We start from the raw sequence: 16,539 nt of genomic DNA, 5'->3' as shown, positions 1-16,539 counted from the left end.
CAGAGACAGACAGACAGACAAGTGGACAGAGAGAGAGAGACAGACGGGTAGACAGACAGGCACATAGACAGAAAGATAGACAGAGAGATAGACAGACAGACGGACAGACAGACAGTAGACGGACAAGCAGATAGACAGACAGACAGTCAGACAGATTGACAGAGAGAGGTAGAGACAGACAGATGGATAGACAGTCAGTCAGACAGACAGATGGACAGACAAGTGGACAGAGAGAGACAGACAGACAGACAGGTAGACAGACAGGCACGTAGACAGACAGACAGACAGACAGACAGAAAGATAGACAGAGAGATAGACAGACAGACGGACAGACAAGTGGACAGAGAGAGACAGACAGATAGATGGTAGACAGACAGACAGGCACATAGACAGACAGACAGAAAGAAAGATAGACAGACAGACGGATAGATAGACAGACAGACGGTAGACGGACAAGCAAAAAGACAGACAGACAGTCAGATGGATTGACAGACAGACAGACAGACAGAGAGGTAGAGACAGACAGATAGATGGATAGACAGACAGATAGATGGATAGACAGACAGACAGTCAGACGGACTGACAGACAGACAGACAGACAGACAGAAAGACAACTGGCAGTGACACAAGCTCTGTGAAAACAGAGACTTGTTGTTACAACTGCACAATGAGCATCATCCCCCATAAGAACAGTATGGCACCTCATGACTAAGTAGTTGTGTGTGCATGAGTTAGTGGAGACAAAAAGACAGCATATATGGTAAACATATAACCTGTCCTTTCACCGGAAGTGTCACATGTTAGGGCCATAGCTCATGACTGCTTTCATAAGGAGGGTGACGGTCCCTATTGAGCTGTTATGTGCATAAACTTCTCTTTAGACCGGAGGCAAACCTTGACCCCATAGTTAAAAAAAAAAACAGTATTGTAACAGACAAAGATCAGCTGTAACAGCCATTGATGTTTTATTTGACCGTTTTCTGGTCATTACCTAGATTATTTTCTAGCTAACAGGTTTCTAAAATTGCAGTAGTGCACAGTGATTCATTAATAAGTCTCCTTGTAGCTGCATGTAAGTGTCAGACCAATCCAGCTTCATTTGCATCCACTTTTCGCACCTGATTACTGATTGGACGATGAGAGGCAGCTGTAATGTGCAATTCAGTCTCAGGAGCATTTGAATGCAAACACATCTAGGAGTCTTTCTCCAGTTGGACTTCACTAGTTCATTTTGAAACGTTACACGTCAACTCTCCTCAGCTCTAATCAGTGTTTTTTGAACATCACACTCATACATCACACGTACTGTGTGTAGACTGCAAGACGCACAATCAGGCAGGCCATGAGTAGCCATGGCAATTATGTTGATAACAATTACTCTGTGTGTCTGGGGTACTTCATGCCCTGGAACGTGCACAAGTGGTTCATTTGTGTGGGTATATCAGGACACAGGCTAACAGTGGCCACTGTGTTTGCTGATCAACAACAAGCACAAATCACTTGCATTCTTGCTGGAGCCCAATGGCAAATTTAAAACAAGATGAATTGTGATTACGGTCACTGCTTTTTGGATTTGATGACTAATGTCATGCATCTTAAGGTTAATTGAGTAAACTGATATCCCTGCAATATTTTTTTGAATTAGACAATTCTTGAATTATCTGAGGTATGCAAATAGATTTAGGCGGCTTGAAAGAAGGAGAGAGGCCTTTGCAAAGGAACGATTTTTTAAATGTTTTTGAAAAAAAAGTCTCTTAGGCTCACCAGGATAAAAAAAAATAAAATAAATGATTGTGAAATATTATTACAATTTAACTATTCTAATTCATTATATTTTAAAATGTAATTTATTCCTGTGATGCAAAGCTGAATTTTCAGCATCATTCAGCATGTCCTTGATGAATAAAAGTAATAATTTCAGTCACACTTTATATTAGGGTCTGATGTTCACTATTAACTACAACTTTTGCCTCAAGCTCCTAATTACTGATTATTAATAGTTAGTAAGGTAGTTATGATGTTTGTTTAGGTATTGGGTAGGATTAAAGGGTTAATTCACCCAAAAATGAAAATTCTTTCTACACCCGTAAGATCTTTATTCATCTTCAGAACACAAATTAAGATATTTTTGTTGAAATCCGATGGCTCAGTGAGGCCTATTGCCATGCCAGCAATGTCACTGAACCTCTCAAGATCCAGAAAGCTACTAAAGACATTTAAAACAGTTCATGTGACTACAGTGGTTCTCTCTTAATATTATAAAGTGACCAAGATTTTTTTTTTTTTTAGTGCACAAAAGGTAATCAAAATAACAACTTTTCAACAATATCTAGTGACAGCCGATTTCAAAACACTGCTTCGAAGCTTTATGAACCTTTTGTCTCAAATCAGTGGTTCGGATCGCGTAAATGAAGTCTCGTTTACTGAAATCACGTGACTTTGCCGCTCCGAACCACTGTGTCAAAATAAAAGATTTGTAAAGCTTTGAAGCTTCATGAAGCAGTGTTTTGAAATCGCCCATCACTAGATATTGTTGAAAAGTGTTTTTTTGGTGCACAAAAAGTATTCTCGTCACTTTATAATATATAATGAATATATAATATATATAACGAACTGTTTCAAAATGTCTTTAGTACCTTTGTAAATCTGTAGAACACTACAGATTTACATGACTACAGCAGTTGCATGAAAACAACATTTAAATTGTAAATTAGAATTGTAATTGTAAATTGTCTTGAAAATATCACAATGCAGTGTACCTAAATGGTACTAAAATTAGATTTCATTTATGCAAATTGAGGACATAGGAACAATCTAAAAACGAACACATTATAAACCTTATTAGCTTGGCTTATGAATATTAATTAGGTGATTATTGGTTGAAAGGAAGGTAAGTGGTCTCTTGCCACAATAGATTACCTACCGCATTGAACACTGATTCAGTCTCATGCAGAAGTGAGTGAATTGTGTAATAACGGTTGCTGTGCCCCTGATTCAAAATATCATTGTGTCAGCATTTTGAAATATGACCCTTTTGTTCAACATTTGAGCGTTTTGTGAGAAATATGATTTCACATATTTATTTTCCATTACTTGGCAGCTTAAGACCATTTGAAATGCATTGCAATGCATATGGCCTAAAATGCCAATGAATCAGATATTTACTCTGATTGAAGAGTTACACTTTTTGCCTGCTGCACGTTCCTTCTATGAGTTCCCAGCTTAGGGGGTATTGTGTTACTGTCTTGCGAGGAGAATTTTGTCAGTATAACTTCTGCGTTTGTGTGCTCAGTGCCTCTGGAGGATGATGGAATTAGACCTTCCACATTCAGCCTTCCTGATTTACCCTTCACATCACAGTGTCCGCAGTCCCAAACAGCAATAATGTTCCAAGTGACATGGGATCGAAGAAGGCCAAGGTTCTGTACTGCACCAGTGGTACTACAACTCTTTAAATTGAATTAGAACAAACATATGGGTTGATTTCAAAACGCAGCTCTTAGGAATTCAAAGCAAAGCATGTTGCTTATTCAATCTGTTTCCTGTATGTTCATTCTGTTCACTTTTGAGTGCTAGGATAATAGCTCAGGTTTCACATCGAGAAGCATTTCATTTCATTGGCTTATTTTCGGAGCACCCAACAGCCAGTTTCTTTGCATTTTATTTCATATAGGTGACGCATCCGTGCTGCTCAGGGTATGAAAAGTGCAGAGAATGACAGTTTTAAAGGAATAGTATGATACAATTTAAGCGAGCATATAGCCAGAATTGAATATCTGTATTCTCAATTCATTGGATTTTTAAAGGCACGCTCACCTTCTCTTCTGAAAGAGAAACATTTTCAGCTGAATACTGCCATTCTACATACAAATTTTTCAGACAACAAATCTAGCTGTCAGTTTTACAACAGCAAGGTCACGCGAACGCACAAAACGTGCTGCCCTTAGTAACATTAGCTTAAACTCAAAGACTGACATTGAAAAGCAAGTTCCTACAACCACACACTGAGTCACGAAGACCATAACCTCACGACACCATGTCTGAATAATACACAAGAACGAGGGTTTGTGTGTGCTTGAGCATCTTCTGCTATCAAGGGCCTGACTGAATCTGCAGAATTTAATGCATTTTCTACACTGATATTACATGCCAAATGTGTCAAAAGCAGCTAAGGGTACTATATCACTATACTGTTTTTAGTTGAGTAGATTAGATTCAACTTTATTGGCTCTGTTCCCATGCCAGTCACCATGATTTTGCTAAGACAAACATATTTTGTTAATCCTGGAACAACTAAACCCTACCCATAACTTAACACTAAAATCAGATGGAAATGATGGGTAAATAACACAGAAGCCTCTGACCCTGGCTGTAAGCCTAAACTTGACAAACTGTAAACAAAAATGTTGCATTTGGTTAAATCACATTCACAATAACAATAAAACACTAAATTAAATATTATATTAGCCTTTTATATTATAACCAAAAATTCAAACAGCAAACTATTATTTAAATAATATTGCTAGAGGAAATAGCATCAGGCATGAGGACAAGAAAACAGTGAAATATCATTTAGTGCTCAATACACAATATCAATCAATCATGATAATCTTGAAGCTAGGATTCTATTTCAATTTAAAGTTTTGAATTTAAATTGAAAAAATAGAATTTAATTTTAAAAAATTAAATTAAATTACTTTTTTTGGTTAAAAATGATCCAAAATCTATTTTTGAGCAAGTACATAACCAGCCAGTCTCCTTACCTTAGCCCAATTCACAACAATAAGCTTGTAATAATGTTTTATAATAAGAGCGGTACTGGTGGGTTTCCGTAGGAAATTCGAGCATGCAGCCATTCGTCTTTGCGTCATTATGTCACGTCTGTTTACATACAGAAGGAGTCCCAGCTAGTAGGCTATATCATGTGAGGAAGCCGCAGGTGACGGATCATTTATTGCCTTTTCTCACAGCAGCTGCAATAATTAAACTTATTTTGATGGCGGATTGTAATCCAGAAAGGTCCAAATGACAATCATCAGTGACAACTGGAGATTCAACCATAGTCAAAAGCAAAAGACTTCAGACTGCGGAGTGGCTACAGAAACTGAAATCTATACAGGTAACTCTAATACACACTAAATACACAGTTATGCTATGCTGATTTTTATACAAAGTATAACAATAATAATAATTTGCATGGTTTAAAATGATCCAAGCTAAGCGACTGTTAGATTTAAATCACCATTTGCAGCGCGAAATAGTGTTGCAGCGCGAAATTTATTGTAATACTTTTTATCAGTTCGTCAGAACAAAAGTGACAAACATGTTACTTGTTCAGATGACATTTTCTGGTGAAAATTCTTATTTTGGTCACTTCCAAGACGTAGAATCTGGGATTCCGAAGTACAGTATCCACACCAATGTGATGACTGACAGCAAACATTAGATTCATCCGCGCTGAGGAGCCGTGCTGATGCACAACCCACGTAAAGATGATAATTCCACAAATAACTGCAATTGCAGGTTTCAAACAGAGATGGCGACAAAGAGGCAAAACTTACAGACTGCAGCTTTAAAGGGGTGGTTCAGTGTTTTTTTTCTAGGCTTGATTGTGTTTTTGGGGCGCAGTTTAACGTGTCTTAATGCTTGTTTTTTTTTAAAAAGCCGTATTTTTCATATATTTTATCTTTATTCTACACCTCTGTATCCATTGTCATATGAACGGCTCGTTTGACTTCCTGCTTCTATGAAGCCACTCCCTCCAAAATACGCAGTGTGCTCAGATTGGTTAGCTGGCCCAGTGTATCCAGAGCCATCGTGATTCACTGAAGCGCCTGAAAATGCCACGCCCCTTACCATTAGTTGTTACCGGTTATGTGGGCTTTGTTGGAAATGTAAATAATAGCATCTATATTGCTGTATCAAATTGAGCTGAATCAGAACCAGCGGAAGAGGGTCAAGCAGAACCTCTGCAATCGCGGCTTTTAAAGGACGTTTATGAATGGTATTTAATTTATTTTGTATTTGTGTCAAAGTGTTTAGATATGCTGTCACTGCTGTTTGTTAGCTTTCAATAAACAGTTTTATCCTGATTAAAGCTTTACTGTAGCCGAATACATGACTGAGAAGTAGCATTTTTGTAAAGCTATCGTTTAATTTATAGCATGAAGAACTGTTTGTCTATGAACATAGAAGTTTGTTGGCGTTTGTAGAATTTAGCTAACTGGCTAGCAAACCAAAAACACGGTCTTTGTTTACATCCTTGATGCAACCAAAAAATAGCAACAGAACTAACATTATACGTTTAAAAGACATGTACAAACAATAAAACGTACTTACAGTTTGAAGCCAATAAACAGCAGCTTCTGCTTTTAAAGTGGGAACTGCTTCATTAAAGGCATTAAACTGCCTTAACTTTAAAAGACAATATCTCAGTTTGTATTGAACTTTCAGCAATGTAACTTTGCAGATACTGTTTATGCTCAAGCAGCAATATTACACACTAACTATTACATTACACACTAAAGTTAAAAAAGTGAAATCGCATTGATCCACCCCTTTAAATAAAATGGACATTTTTAAAGATTTTTTAAAGGGATTATTTTATTATTTTAATATGTTCCTTGAGGTTCACTGTTACGTTTTTTGCACAAAAAAAATATTTTCTTGTGACTTGTCAGTAAATAGCCATTGTTATGATTGGCTAACATCATTGCACAGGAAACATCAACACCCAGTCGCTATCACATGTAAGTTCTTTGAAAACATTATCCATATAAAACCGTCATTCTCTCTTACTAGAGAGAGGAGATAATGCAGCAGGTGAGTAAATTGTTGACAAAGTTTTGTTTTGATTCAGAAAATTGTATTAATCAAGAAAATTTCTTTTTTCGTAGTTGGTTTCAAGTCACAGGTATGAACAATTGATTGATAACAGTGAGAATCAAAACAGCTGATACAAACTCTGTCATTTCTTATAGGACCAAGAATTCAACAGCATAACAGCTTCAATTCAATTTGAAGTTTCACACTCTTCAAACAATGTAAAAATAAAGAAAACTCTCAACAACAACAAAAAAAAAGTGTGTCTGCTTCTTTCACTTTGAGCAAAGTATTTTACAATAATATAACCTTCAACAAAATACTACATTCAATAACCCAAATGTACAAAGGAAATAAAGTTGGATATTCAATTTGACCCAAACCACAGAATTTCTTTCAACAAATCACTTTTCCTTTCAAACTCAACAGTATATTCAACAATATGAGTTGAAAATGCATAAATCCATTAATTGATTCAATCGAACAAAGTTCATGGATCAAACGACTCAGTTGACCAAAGTTCATGAATCAAATGATTCAGTTCAAAGAATTGTTGAACTCTTTCGATCAGTTAAAGGTGCCCAAGAATGCTTTTTCACAATATGTAATATAAGTCTAAGGTGTTATATAGGTGCCCTATTTTGGGGCATCATTAACAATGCACTGATTTACACTCGGCGCCGCCCCCTTAAATCGCGTGCTCCCTGCCACACGAGCTGTCGACTATATTACAGCGCATTTACAAAGTTTACACAGCTAATATAACCCTCAAATGGATCTTTACAAGATGTTCGTCATGCATGCTGAATGCATGCTTCGAATTATGTGAGTAAAGTATTTATTTGGATGTTTACGTTTTATTCTGAGTGAATTTGAGGCTGTCCTCCGTGGCTAACGGCTAATGCTTCACTGTTGGAGAGATTTATAAAGAATGAAGTTGTGTTTATGCATTATACAGACTGCAAGTGTCTAAAAATGAAAATAGCGATGGCTCTTATCTCCGTGAATACAGTAAGAAACTATGGTAACTTTAACCTCATTTAACAGTACATTAGCAACATGCTAACGAAACATTTAGAAAGACAATTTACAAATATCAGTAAAAATATCATGCTATCATGGATTATGTCAGTTATTAGTGCTCCATCTGCCATTTTTCGCTGTTGTTTTTGCTTACCTAGTCTGATGATTCGGCTGTGTGCAGCTCCAGATGTTAATACTGGCTTCAGTGTTGACAGAACTCGCGAGACAAATAAGCAACCAGGCCTATGAAAACAAGCCCAAAACAAGCGACTTTTTCTACGGACCCCCCCCCCCCCCCCCCTTATTGTTTATTAAAACTAATTTTGATGTCACCGTATAGTATTCTGTTTGAACCGTATTGTGTATCTTTAAGATGCTATTTTAATCATCGCAGTTTCAGTGTTCGTTTACCTAAAAATGTCACTCAATGTATATAAGAAATATGATTTATAGAATTGTCATTTAATTCAGTGATAGTGTGTAACCTATTGTATTTTCTACATTTGTAGGAAACAACACACATAAACACGCTTCTCAAACAGCATCCCAAGATTGTTTTAGCCTATATCAACTGGATTAAAGTTTTTTTGTTTTGTTTTTTGGAAATCTGGAGTATTGCACCTCTCCTTAATGGAAGATAGGAGGAAGACAGTTTAACGCACATCACAGCCTATCCTACGTGACGAATAAAAATAACAAACACATTATGTAATATATATATATTTTTAAATGAGTACGGAAAATAAAGTTGGTTTAATCTAAAAGTCTTTAGAATTATAGAATAATCTGGCATCATTCTGAAGGCAGCTGCCTGCGATTGAGATGCTCTGTTGAATATTATGTTAATTACACAAACAATATAAGCGTACATTTATAGAACAATGATTGATTAGCCTATATGAATTTATTTATTGTAAACTTTATTATTAAGTGAAGTAAACATTTAGCTGGCGAGATATATGAGCGCATGATGTTTTATCCGCCAATCAGATGCGCGTCAAAGTTGTGTTCGTTACTATAGCAACAGTAGAATCCGGGTACAGTCAGTGTGTTTCAGAAACAATCATTGTAAAAATAAATTTTATGTCGTGATCACGAGAAAAATCTTTGCTGAATATAGAAAATATCTGCTTGACAACTTATTATGGAGGTGGGGGGGGGATCAAGCCCAAATAAGCAACTACACTTTAGAAACAAGCCCAAAAAAACGCGACCCGCGACTACCGATATTTATAAGCGACTTTACAGAAAAACAAGCCCAAAGTCGCTTATAATAAGCAGACTTGGCAACACTGACTGGCTTGTGTAATCCCTTGAACATGGGCTGGCATTATGCAAATATTGGGGGCCTACATATTAATGATCCTGACTGTTACATAACAGTAGGTGTTATGTTGAGATTCGCCTGTTCTTCGGAGGTCGTTTAAACAAATGAGATTTATATAAGGAGGAAACAATGGTGTTTGAGACTCACTGTATGTCTTTTCCATGTACTGAACTCTTATTATTTAACTATGCCAAGGTAAATTCAATTTTTGAATCTAGGGCACCTTTAAACTTCAAAAGATAATCTCTCCTTTTTGGAAGCAAAATATCAAACGAGTTCGACGAATAAAAGTCTTTTGTGTCCAAAAACAAGAAAAATTGGAATTCTCCTACCAGTTGATGATTTCTAAGCACAGTTCACACTGGAAACAGGTCCACGGGCAGCTCGCCATTATGCACATTTACTCGCGTCCAATACACAGACGATTCCTCTCCAAAAGGATTAAATATGGCAAAAAACAGGAAACTCTCGCAGGACATCACGTAGAAAGAAACATATAGAAACAAACAAACAAAAAAAAAAACACAAGGCACAACAACAATTAATGTCCAATTCAAACATTTATCAACAAATATCATTTATACACATGAACTCATCATTTCAACACTTACTGACACTTAAACGTCACACTTTAAGACATTTCATTAACTCGTTAGCACCTTCACACGAGTTAGCTTTAGCCCTCGTGCTATTACTACAGCTCACGCTGTACTAGCGCGGCCTGTATAATCACTTCTCATTTGTGACTCTTTTCTCACATAACATGAAGATATTACTCAGAATGTGCTGCTTCGTCTGACTCGCTCACGCTGACAGTGGCGCCGGCGCAGCCTGTGGGCGGGACTTATGAAAGTGCTGCTACCATTGGCTCTTAGGAGAGTCAGTCATTGAAATGAGAACAGCGATTGGACGGAACAGGTTACCTTCTAGAACTTTCCTCCCTTTTTTCCTTTTCTTAGCTTTCTTCAACTTAATTTATAAATCATTTTAATCCTTTAACTGGTAACCTGATTACCCGGGTTACACATAACTGTTACAAAAAAAAGTGTTGTCCAGTCCTCTGCTGGGAAGGAACTATAGAGAACCTTAATTGAATACCCCTGCAATAAGTTCTCATTTGCTGACACTACATTAGATAACATGAACTAACAATGCACAATACATCTATATCTTTAACATTATACTTTATAACATTATACATTTTAATGAAAGCTGTTAAAACTAATGTTAAAAAGTATTAATGTTAAAAAGTATAAAGTGTTATTAATTCATTTTTTCAATTCAATTTGTCACTTACATTGTTATGCTGATAATTTGCAATGAAAAAAGGGCATTAAATTAATGCAAAATAGAAGCATTTTCACAAGTGGACTGGCATTTTAGCTGAAGGCATAATTAAATAAGCCAAAATATTTAATAAACAAACAGACAGGGTCAGGAGGTGTAGTAGTTTGTGAAAAATGGGTAATCCAATTCAGCATGTGGGATGGTTTACACCTCAATACCTAAACTGGCAGTTGATGTACAAAAATATGTACGAAATACAGACATGACTTCAGGAGAGCTATATGCGGCAAAGACATAACAGAGAGCGATGGAGTGCATGGTGCTGCTGTCATTATTTTTCTCTGTGGGAAAGAACACTGCCTGGAGATGATGTCTCTTATGCCACTATAACTGCAAAGCATAAAACAACAATAGCTGGAAACTCTTCCATCATTGTGTCCCCCATTGCACTGTCATCAGACAGGCGGCAAATACCGTGAAATGCAGTGCTTCAGTTCCTAGAGATAAACTGTCTTCACAGACTGTGAATCTATTAAGATCTTGGAAATGTGCACTCAGCAAGAGCACCTTCATTACCGACAGTGCTGTCTCTTCCACCCCTTCAATATCATGACCATCTGTTTTCATACGAGACCAAAAAGAGCACAAGAGGTAAATTGCTTCTTATCTTTTCTTTTTTTTTTTGTGGAAAAAATAAAGTGTGAATCAATACCACCACACAATAGGAGGCAATATTTCAAACTTAATGGGAAAGTTAGAGGACAACTGAAAAGAAACGAAGTCACACTTAAATACATCTGAATGTCATGGCATTCGATACAACATTTCAAAGTGGCTTCTGCAAACAAATGATTATGACTTTTTATCAGAATTAACTTCACTTTTCTGAGCTATTTTACAATTACTCTTAAACTACTGGCCTCAATGTGATACTCAATGTGAATCGAGTATCTATCCATTTCGATTTTCAATTTAAAAGAATGACTCTGCAGCAGTCTTTAACTTTTTTTACTCAACAGTTCATTGTAAAGCATTATTGTGAAGGGTCATTTCATTATGGTTGTTGTAGCTGTGCTGGAATTTATTTTCAAGGAAGTAATGTGTCTATTAATAGGTAAAGCTACAGTAACGTCTTCAGCTAGTCAGCTTTAGATCCTTTCCAACTAAACTGGTTATATCTCTTTAAAGGCAGGGTAGGTCATATTTGGAGAGGCTAGCAATAGCGATCTAGCTTTGGAGTGTCTCCAAAGCCACGCCTCCTCCAAAACACATGAACGCGTACAGCAGGGAGCAAACAAAGCTTCACGAGAGACAGCGTTAAACTACCTCATGTCTCAAAGCATATAACATTACAACAATAATGAACGTAAACAACTTAAAGAGCACTGACCTGTACCACCTGACTGCTGCAGATTCATTTCGGCGTTGATAGTGTTGCCAGTGAAATGCAGAAATTCGAGTTACGAACCGATCCGAGTATAAGATCACGGGTTTCCATCTCTTCCAAATTGCATTATGGTGTAAATGCAGCATGAGCTCATTTTGGTTCAGAAGGAACTGTAAAACGTGGTTGCTGTTTTGGTTGCGGTGCTCGTGACTGTTGTCTGCATTAACTCGAGTCTGCATAGCATGAAACACACTGATGATGTATGATGTCTGCGTGAACAGAGTGTGCGAGGGTATGTAAAAACATACGTTGACAGGCATCATATTCCTTAGACCGAGGGATATGATTGGATGAACATTTTATGGTCCTATGCCTTCCACAGATGATATAATATAAATACATTTAGACCACTTAACTTAGTGATTGCTATTGGGATGTGAAGAGACTTTCAACCAAGCGGCAACCTCCCCCAGGTTCGTCTTGAAGCCAATATGAAAGTGACTTAAACTGCAATTCATTGACTGGCCACTAGGAACATGTTCCAAAAAAGAGCAGAATCTAATTGATTCCCATGTTAAAATGCCCAACTTTACAGCAGAAAAAAAACATGTTTACAGCTTGGTACAATTTGTGGTTTTGATCTATACATCTAATTTTGCCCTTCATGACAACTATGAGGGGGTGACATTTTTTTATAACTCATCCGTTTAAATTATATTAAGCTTTAAAGTACTGCATAATTAAGGGCGTGGCTACTTGAGTGATAGGTTGATTGCCGCTGCTGTCACTACTAGCCGTTTGTCTGCTGTCTGTCACCTCATCTAATTCCAGCCGCTGAACTTGGCATCTCTGCCATGTTGTGCTTTTTTCGGGATTATTTCATATAATTATCAAATAATATGGCTTGCTAGCGGTTAATGGTCGAGACAGATGTACATCTGTAGATAAGCGCACGCATGCGGAAGACAAACAGAACATACGTTGTTGGATCAGCATTGGCTAAAACTACAATGACAATGTCTGGAGAATATGCCTCTCAAGACACCACAAAATCCAATAGCACTGCTTGGATATTATAACTAAAACTGCTGCACTATTTTGAAAAATTATACTTTGGACGCGGGCTCATTTGTTTGTGAGAGTCCAGTGTATACAATCGCATACAGTTTTACAACAAACGCAGCTCAGGTTGCATAATTTCTTGAAGAACAATGATGGAGAGCACATCGTTCAGAAGAAATGTATTGCAAACAATGGACAATATATCAAAATTTCATGGATTTAACATTTTTGTGGACAAAAAGTGCTGTTGGATGTTTTTCAATGGATGCTCATGGACGTTTTACCCAAGCGCAACGGATTGGATTCATCTCGCAATCGCTATTTCGTAAAACAGACACTGTAGATTGACAGTAAACCTTTAGAACTTTCAAAGTATATAACTTGTTATCTTTATTAATATTTATATATAGCTCCTTAGCCTGAGCTAACTTGGTCATGTCTAGCTAGGCGGGCGTGGTTTCAGCAACCAGGCACCTCAGTTCGCCTCTTTGCCCAATTTCAGTTATCCGGGAGCAACGCACTGCCAAGATGCTGATGGCCCACTTTAGGCGTAAAAAAATGTCCATGTGTTCAAAAGGTGCCACGAACCATATTTAAGCACAACCAAAACATTGTGTACCTTTTAATAAAACAAAAATATAAAATAAATAAACTATATATAAAATAATAAATGAACTTAAAATATAAATTGAAAACAAAAGTTATCCTTTGCCATTATTCACTTTGACATCATTGTCCAAATAGTTGTATGCTGGGGCTAAAATGTGGCTTTTCAAACAATACCTATAATGTTTTCTTCCACTGTACAGTAATCACTTATATTCATAAACCTTTTACTACAGACTTTTAAATTACTGTAATAACATGCACAGGCGTTCTTCTGCAAAGTGCATTTAAAAAAACTCTTGAGGTTGCTATAGCAGATACACCTGTGAATTTAGCAATAGTAATGTCCTTTACAGCTGAGCGGGATCCACTCTGAAGTCAGACCTTCACCCTAGAGGCCTGTCTGCTGGAAGGTCACTGCAGGACAACGCTTCAGCCTTCACTGATTTCTTCTACAGCCACTGCATGAACAATTTATAGTCAATAATATCCTTTTTTAAAAAGAGGTAAGAAAAAGTTACATGAAATGTACTTCTCCAAAATACACAGAAACTCAATATGGAGTCACATTGGCAATTCTACAACTCTCTCAGTACTGTAACTGTGGTAGAATATATAGAGTTTCAATGTCAGTTTGCATGAACCCTTGCATTTTAGCCTCGGATTCCCTTGGTATTTATTTAGGCATAATAAACAGAGTACAAACAAAAGACTGACAGACAGAGAAAGCCAGAAAATAAAAAATTTAAACAGGTGGTGTACAGCCTCTTCCAGGTGTATAAACCTGGTGAAAGACTTTTGAAGCTGCATTCCTGGTGGAATAGTTGTACTGTTAAAGTGATCAAGGGGTGTGGGCTACAAGGCACTTCTGGTTTTCTTCTGCTTCATTTTATGAAAATCAGTCCTCCCTATTATTTATTTATTTTTTTTTTAATAATTGTCAAATATAATGAAAGAACTGGAAGAATGTGACAAGTAATCATGTCATATGCCCTGCCTTTTTTATAATAAAGAACCAGGTGTGATATTTAAATACATGAATTTACATGCATTCCCTTGTGTGATGAACAGCATCACACACAAGAATATGAATATGCCAAATGTTCATTTCTGTGCTTATATTTCCAACATATTCATTGCTGCCAAAATGTTGAACGATCCAGCTGACAATTTCTATTCATTTTGCAGAATAAGCCATTTTTTATCATCTGAAATGTGCTGTGACTTATATTCCAAATTGACTGTTTTTGTATAGTGCATATCCCAAACACGGGTAGTTTTGTTTAGGCTTGCTGTTTATAATTAATTAAATGTTGTTTGTAATGAATGAATGCCTTATAATTTATGTTTGTTTTGTACTTATATTTTTAATTTCTGTTTTGAATACCATTAAATTGAAAGAATTTGTTGTGGAGTGTTGTGGGAACTACATTTCATTTTATTTAATGATATTTAACATTATTTCTGAATGTATATTGTATACTGATTTAGCTTCTTTGCTGTTGTTTTCTTTTTCTCTCGACAATGCAATTTCGACCTGGTGGGACTTCTTAGTCAAGTGCAACTGATGCCTTAATGCATCTTTTTGAGAAAAGCTGTAGTATTACTTTAAGCAAACAGACTTAAGAATTTTGTGTAGCGGACAAAAAAAAAGGCTAAATATCCCTACAATTTGATTGAAATGGTCCAACACATATGGGACCGAGCTGTATTACAGAAACTTGATTTACCAGGTGATGGATCCGAAATGGTCAATATTCATATTCATGCATTTTTATTAATATTCATTTTTAATTGTTTATGGCTTATGATTTATCAGTTTTAATTTTGCTTTCATATATTTATGTACTAATACTTTATATGTTAATTCTTATCATATTTTCAAGGATTTACTTGTTATTGTACCCTTATGGTTATTTTATATTTAAGAGTATGCTTGTTATGTTCAATTGTTCTTCAAGTGTTCCAGTGTGACAGGTCACGCTGACACGTTTGTGGTTATACATTGGACGCCTGCCAAGTACTGTAGAAGTGATGTTTTTCAGAATTATTGCTCATTTGAATCTGATCAAAATATGTCTGCTGACATTTGCAAAATTCCCTATAGGGGATAAAAACAACTATTTTTGACACTGGACCAGTAGATGACGTAATGGGTGAAATTAACCTTTTCTTTTAGAACAAAAACATCAATTTGAGTGGGATGTAAATTTCCCTATATGCTCATGGTATAAAGCTGACCGGGTCTTTAATAATTCAGCTTTCTTCCCTCCTTTGCTCTCCTTGGCTTCTGTTTCTCTCTTATCTGCAAATGTTTTAATTCTTTTTGATTTTCATCTATTAGATACAATACTCTGGATTTTACAATACTCTAAATTTTATTATTAACTATTGACTAATACTTTATGATGGTTATTTTACCTTTTGGTTTTATTAAGTATTTTCATTATCGATTAAAGTTTGCGTGTGAGGCTAAATTTAATTGTAATGAATAAACAATTTTTCATCAACTTTATCTACTGCCTGGATCTCATTTTCACAAGTTTTTGCATCACCAGGGCACATGATTTAAAAAAATAAAAAAAATAAAATAAAATGCGTAATAAATAAAATCATTTATAATAAATACTGCAATACTGAAAAAAGAATGGTCAATTTTGATTTCATGGTGACTAAGATTTCACACTTTCACATATTCTACACTTTGGTGATGTAATGCTACATTTACAAATAATAGCCATATCTGTTGTGAAGGCCGCATCAGAGCAGCCTCGGCAAAAGTGCACAGAGAGCACTCATAAGCATCCTTCTGAAACCTACGATGACAAATGGGGCACTCTACGGTGTTTTGGACTTCACAGTCAAGTACACTATTTAGGACAGCCCCATATCCCATACTTAGGGATGGATTATTTTGACTTAAGTCAATAATCAACCACCAACAAAACCAATGTCCAATCACTACTCTTATTATGCCCCAAAAATCTGCCTGAATAAAGGTGAAAAATTAAATGAAAATTTACAA

General features: G+C 36.2%; 1 long non-coding RNA gene across 1 annotated transcript in view; it reads right to left on the bottom strand.

Moving 5' to 3' along the window:
• Positions 1 to 12,235, bottom strand: part of LOC125265460 — a 126,522-nt gene extending 114,287 nt beyond the window's left edge. Inside the window, exons 1-2 of the long non-coding RNA XR_007184263.1 lie at positions 9,784 to 12,235; positions 9,505 to 9,639 (exon numbers count right to left, since the gene is read on the bottom strand). This is a non-coding gene — a long non-coding RNA (uncharacterized LOC125265460). The remainder of the gene's footprint in view (positions 1 to 9,504; positions 9,640 to 9,783) is intronic.
• Between the last annotated feature and the right edge of the window lie 4,304 nt (positions 12,236 to 16,539).

The sequence above is a fragment of the Megalobrama amblycephala genome, linkage group LG3 (genome assembly GCF_018812025.1).
Source record: "Megalobrama amblycephala isolate DHTTF-2021 linkage group LG3, ASM1881202v1, whole genome shotgun sequence".
Classification (NCBI taxonomy): Eukaryota; Metazoa; Chordata; class Actinopteri; order Cypriniformes; family Xenocyprididae; genus Megalobrama; species Megalobrama amblycephala.
This window is presented reverse-complemented; position numbering and strand designations above follow the sequence as displayed.